The sequence below is a fragment of the Alligator sinensis genome, unplaced genomic scaffold (assembly GCF_000455745.1).
Source record: "Alligator sinensis unplaced genomic scaffold, ASM45574v1 scaffold131_1, whole genome shotgun sequence".
NCBI lineage: Eukaryota > Metazoa > Chordata > Crocodylia > Alligatoridae > Alligator > Alligator sinensis.
This window is the reverse complement of record NW_005841830.1, coordinates 3,515,336-3,522,076: the sequence shown is the minus strand read 5'-3', so window position 1 is coordinate 3,522,076 and position 6,741 is coordinate 3,515,336.

Below are 6,741 nucleotides of genomic sequence, written 5' to 3'. Positions count from 1 at the left end.
AAAGAGCTGTGACTAACATCCCCAGGACCTATTCCTTCCTCCTAGAACTATGTGTCACATCTGCACAATGTGAAGATCTCAGATCAGTCTCTTCAATTGTCTAAAGCCTCCCTGCTGACTTTCCTATTTACTGGAAGACTGTCACCTCATATCAAGAGTCTGCCACTGCCATAATGATGCCCTTCAGCATCTGTACTAGTAGGAGTTTCCTAATGGCAGATGGCCTTACTGTAGTCTAGTAGAGAGGTGATGAAACGTGTAGAATGGAGACAGGTTCATTGACCACCAAGGTGGAAGTCTCTTAGCCAAATGGAAATGGTAGAAAGGAGTAATTATAGGTACTGCTACATAAGAGCTTGGCATCAGAGAGTAATCTAGGAAAACGACTAAAAAACGACAGATTGAATTGTAGGTGTGCACACCTGAAGCCTAGAAGGCTATACCATAATTGGAAACTCTTCAAAACACTTTATTAACCAGTACAGCCACCATCCTCTTTGGTTTCAGCTTCAAAGAACCAGAAGGCTATTAGCTTGGGCTTCCACTGCTCTCAACTGAAGAGAGATCCATTGTAGGTAGGGCCTAACTTACAACTTCACAGGTTAAAACAGACGCTTTGAATTGTACTTGAAAACAAATTGGAGTAAGCACAGAATTTGAAATATGGGTATAATGATGTTCCCTCTGAAAAGCACATAGCCAAGAGGCCATTATAATCCATGCTAGTTGAAGTTTCCAAATAGACTTTAAATGTAGCAACACGAAGAATCTATTATTGTAATGCAATCTCCTGGGGCCAAGGGCCTGAATAAATATATCATGGTCTATATGTGAAAGGAAAACTCATTTTCTGTAACAGAGAGAACAAAATCTTTTTGTTCGTGGCTGCTGGATCTTAAGAAGCAAATGGGAATCAAACAAGCCTCCTAGAGAATGATCCTGAGCAAATAATGGAAGGAATATATACTATACACACACAGCACACTGAAAGAGCACAGACCTGTTGAAATCAGATCTTCTAGCCCTAGTAACATGACAAGGATAATGAATGTAATAGTAAAGTTTCAGTGTATGGATGATGAAGAACCGAGTGCAGTCAGTTCTGTACCCATTGTTTCCACTGAAACTATGCTTGAGGGCTGTGTCTACTCTACCTTTATGGGATGGCTGAGAGCAAAGTGGGGGTGGATCCATTATGCCTTGTAAGCTGTTATGCAATGGCTGTTGTGACTGTTGTGAAGTATGCTCAGTGCCTGGGGAAAGATTTTGTTTCAACCTCCATTTACTCAAGCTGTGAGCATTGGGCTTGCTGAGAGAGAATTCTTCATTATTCCTACCCATTTTTTTCAACTCTTCTTCCTAGAGTTTCTGTATCACAACAACCTTCCCACATTTTTCTTCATGAACTGCAAATGATAGGCAAAGTAGCCTTCTGACTTGAAATATTTTTTCCTAGCCAAGTCCTAGCAAGCAGCCTTGAATAAACTGGGATTTTTTTTGAAGCAGTGATGCATGGAGGAGTTGTGCTTTATGTAAAAAAGCTGTATGACTGCTCAGAGCTCCAGTATGAAACTGGAGATAAGCCTGTTGAAAATCCCTGGGTTAGGGTTAGAGGGCAGAGCAACAAGGGTGATATTGTGGTAGGGGGCTGTTATAGATCACTAGACCAGGAGGATGAGATGGATGAGGCTTTCTGCAGACAGCTAGTGGAAATTTCCTGATCGCAGGCCTTGGTTCTCATGGGAGACTTCAATCACCGTGACATCTTCTGGGAGGGCAATACAACAGTGCACAGGCGATCCAGGAAATTTTTGGAGAGTGTTGGGAACAACTTCTTGGTGCAAGTGTTGAAGAACCCAACTAGAGGCTAAGCTCTTCTTGACCTACTGCTCACAAATAGGGAAGAATTGGTGGGGAATATAGAGGCGGATGGCAATTTAGACAACAGTGACCAGGAGAGGATTGAGTTTGGGATCCTGAGGAAAGGAAGGAAGGAGAGCAGCAGAGTAAGGACCCTGGACTTCAGAAAAATCAGACTTAGACTCACTCAGGGAACTGTTGGGCAGGACCCTGGGGGAGGGCCATCTGAGGGGGAAAAGAGTCCAGGAAAGCTGGTTGTATTTTAAAGAAACCTTACTGAGGGTGCAGGAATGAACCAGCCCGATGCACAGGAAGACTAACAAGTATGACAGAAGACCAGTTTGGTTTAGCAGGGAACTTTTCAGTGAGCTAAAACACAAAAAGGAAACTTACGAGAAGTAGAAACTTGGGCAGATAACCAGAGAGGAGTATAAGAGTATTGCTCAGGCTTGCAGAAATGAAATCAGGAAGGCCAAAGTGCAACTGGAGTTGCATATAGCAAGGGACATGAAGGGTAACAAAAAGAGTTTCTACACATGTCATCAATAAAAGGAAGATCAGGGAAAGTGTGGGTCCTTTACTGAAGGGAGGAGGCAACCTGGCAACAGATGATGCAAAAAATGCTGAAGTACTCAATGTCTTTTTCACCTCAGTCATCATAAGCAATGTCAGCTCCCACACTACTGCACCGGCAGCACAGTTTGGGGAGGATATGAGTGGCAAAAGATCATGTTAGGGACTATTTGGAAAATCTGGACATGTGCAGATCCAAGAGGCTGAATGGGATGCACCTGAAGGTGGTGAGGGAGTTGGCTGATACAATTGCAGAGCCTCTGGCCATCATCCTTGAAAACTTATGGTGATCAGGAAATGTCCCAGAAGATTGGAAAAGGGCAAATATAGTGCCCATCTTTTAAAAAAAGGAAGAATGAGGATCTGGGGAGCTACAGACTGATCAGCCTCATCTCAGTCCCTGGAAAAATCATGGAGAAGGTCCTCAAGGAATTTATTTCTAAGCATTTGGAGGAGAAGGTGATTAGGAATAGTCCGCCTGAATTCACCAAGGGCACATCATGCCTGACTAACCTGACTGTGTTCTGTGATGAGATAACTGGCTCTGTGGATGAGGAAAGACCAGTGGATGTGATATACCTTGACTTTAGCAAGGCTTTTGATAGTTTCCCACAACTTTCTTGCAGGCAAGCTAAGGAAATACAGGTTGGATGGATGGACTGTAAGGTGGACAGAAAACTTCCTGAATCATCAGGCTCGGGATAGTAATCAAAGGCTTGACATCTAGTTGGCAGCCAATATCAAGTAGAGTGCCCCAGAGGTTAGTCCTGGGCCCAGTTTTGTTCAATATCATCATCAGTAACCTGGAAGATGGTATAGAGTGCACCCTCAGCAAGTCTGTTGATGACACCAAGCGGGGGGAAGAATAGATATGCTGGAGGGTAGGGGTAGGGTTCAGAGAGACCTTTACAAATTGGAGGATTGGCCCAAAAGAAATGTCATAAGGTTCAATAAGGAGAAGTGCAAAGTCCTGCACTTAGGAAAGAACAATTCCATGCACTGGTACAGCTCTGCAAAAAAGGACCTGGGGGTTACAATGGACAATAAGATGAATATGAGCCAACATTGTGCCCTTGTTGCAAAGAAGGCTAACAATATATTGGGCTGTATTAGTAGGAGTGTTGCCAGCAGATTGAAGGAAGTGATAATTCCCCTCCATTCAGCACTGGTGAGGCCATATCTGAAGTACTGTGTCCAGTTTTGTTTCCCTCGCTACAGAAAGGATATGGACAAATTGGAGAGGGTCCAGTGGAGGGCAGTGAAAATGGTTCAGGGGTTGGGGCACATGACTTATGAGGACAGGCTGAGGGAACTGGGCTTATTTAGTTTGGAGAAGAGAAGACTGAAGGGGGATTTGATAGCAGCCTTCAACTACCTGAAGGGTAGGCCTGTGAGAAGCAGTTAGTATTCGCTTTGGATTCGGCCAATTCAAGGGACAATGATTTGATTTGGTGATTCGAATCACTGTCCTGAATCAAGTTGGCCAAATCTCCGAATCTCCCAGCCCAGCAATGACTGCCCCACCTGCCCCAGCTCCCAGCACTTTGGAAAAAAAAGCCCCCACTCAGTGGGTGCTGCTGAGTGGGAGGGTGATCCCCGCTGCCCCCCTTTGCCCCATACTGTGGGGGGAGGGCTCTGCATGAGCCCCCTGCCCCTCCCCCACTGTCCCAGTCCTCCCTCATGGCTGCCCTGCCTGCCCCAGCTCTGGCCCTTTAAAAAAAAAAAAGAGAAAAACCCCACACACCAGGGGGGTGACCCCTGCTGCCTCCTGCCACATGGGAGGCTCTACACGAGCCCCCCGAGGCCCCAAGGCGACTGCAGGAGCAGAGAGTGTGGGGTTTTTCTTGGGTTTTTTTTCTTAAAGGGCTGGAGCTGGGGTGGGCAGGGCAGCCATGGGGCGGCTGGGAGAGCAAGGGCGGGGGGGTCAGGGGGCTTGTGCAGATCCCCCCCACACAGCATGGGGCAGCAGGGATTGCCCTCCGCCCAGCAGCAGCTGGTGAGTGGGGCTTTTTTTTAAAGCACCAGGAGCTGGAGCGGGCGGGGTAGCCATGGGGGGGGCTGGGGGAGCAGGTGGGAGTTGGGGGTGCTGAGGGAGCAGGCAGGGGATGGGGCCTGGCGGGGGTCCTCCCATGGTCCCCTCACCTCTCCTCCAGCCCAACCCCGCCCCCCCACTTACTAGCTCCTAGTCCGGCTGCAGCTCCGTGCTGCAGCCACCGGGAACTGTCTGAATCATTGAAGTTCTCCAAACCTTTTCCGAAGATTCAGAGAGCTTCGAATTGATTTGGACCTTGTAACTGGTCCCCTCATTCGATTCAGATTTGGAGATTTGGCCACCAAATTGGGCCAATTCTCCTCCAAATCAAATCACCGCCCAAAACTTCGCACAACTCTACCTGCATTTGCAGGTATCAAATTTGGTTGCAATTAGCCATTTTTACTGCACAGTAAGGGCATGCGGGTGTAGACACGCACCTGTACTGCACAATAAATAGGGCTAAAGTGCATTACTGCGGCTTGTGTAGATGTGCCCATTGACTCAGAAGTGACTTCATGAGCTGCCTTCTCATTATCTAATATTATTCGTATCTTCCCTCTTTTTTTCAAATGAAAACTCTGGCACTTATTTTCTCATGTCTTTCTCTGCATAATAGCCATGGTCATTTTGCTTCTTTTCACATTTGTTCAGTTTGTAAGAGAGCCTGGGGGAATAGAATTATCTGCAAGATAGCTTGACTTCCTTGATCTTTGTTTCTAAATCCTGTAATTTACTTTAAAACACATGTTCTCTCTCCTTCTTGCCATGAAACACAGTAACTTATTTAAGCGTCAAACAGGATGTTAATGAGTCCTGCAAGATAGTCAAAGATACAGCTGTTCAAGTTAGTTTCTGTAAATAATTCTGTATGATCTTTGCTAAAGTTATTTTAAAAGCTGCCTCCAGAGTCTACTTGTTCCTTACCATGCCTCAACATTAGAAAATGGGAATGTTAATTTACCAGTTAAAACTCCATTAAGCCAAGCTCTTAAGCACACACTTAAGTGTTTTCCTTATGGGACAGATTACAATATTTTTGCTCATATGAAGCACTGTACTCATTGAATGGTCCTATAAAAATCAACAGATTAAATTAAATCAGTTTGAGAAGTAAGGTGAAACCTTCACTTATCTCAGTAGTATAATCACAAAACAACAAGAGTGTGTATGTAGGGTAATATAATACGTTACTATTATTCAAATGCTCTTGTCACAAAAATGGTGATTATTAATTATTCATTATCCTTATACTTGCTACATGCACCAGAACACATATCCAAACATCAACATCTTTATTTTTTATGTAGAGAAGTACACATCATTTCTTCTTCTGGACCTCAAGCTCCCAAAGCCTTCCAGACTAAGTAGTGCAAATGACCATGTATTCAACATGATGTTCAGTTTTGTTACTGTTTCTTCCAACGCCTGTGTTTCTCCCCTACCAAGTTGAAGCAGATGTCCAGGGTGTTAAACACTAGCTTGTCTTTAGGGGAAAATCAGTTCCATGGAATCTGAGTATATTCTAAATGCGGCTTGCCTATTTACAGGTATGAGAACAAGATGGTTGAACAACATACTAAGCAGTTCTCTCTTTCAGGAATCTCAGGTAACATCTATGCCTGGTTCCCTACCCAAGGTGCAACTCCGCTTTCAGGACAGACTAATAAGAGTGGAGGCTGTGAGCAAACTCTGCTGTTTACACAGTTCCATCCCTTCCTGAAACTGTCCAGGCACAAAAACTTTGCACAACCCCAAATCTAAACAACACCGCAGAAGTCAAAACTTGCTTTCACATTAAAAAGTTAGAAGATTGTATAATAATGCTAACTGGTGATGCCTGCTGTACCCATATGCTGTACCAATAGTGGTTTGCAGCAATAGTACATAACTGCAAAGAGTTTCTGTTTGGATCAGCATCTATACAACTGGGTGCTTAACCAAGTCTCTTCACTATAATATAAACTCAGCTGCAAAGGAATATTTTTCATAGTAAAAAGATGCCATTTCCTTTTCTTTATAGATGCTCCTCAATTTGTTTGCCAGAAAATTTTATCTGAAGACTACATATTAATAATATTCCCACTGGTGAGGTTAGTCTCAAACTGAGACATTGCATGAATTTAATCCTTCTTCTCTTCATTATTGTGGCTTGGTGCCAACTTTTTTGGGTCATTCCAAAAAGATACTGTATCGCACATGTGCTTTTTATTCACAGGAAGGGATGGAAGTCTATTTTTTTCTTCGGGCCAGAGGTAAATTGACTTTTCCTGCTG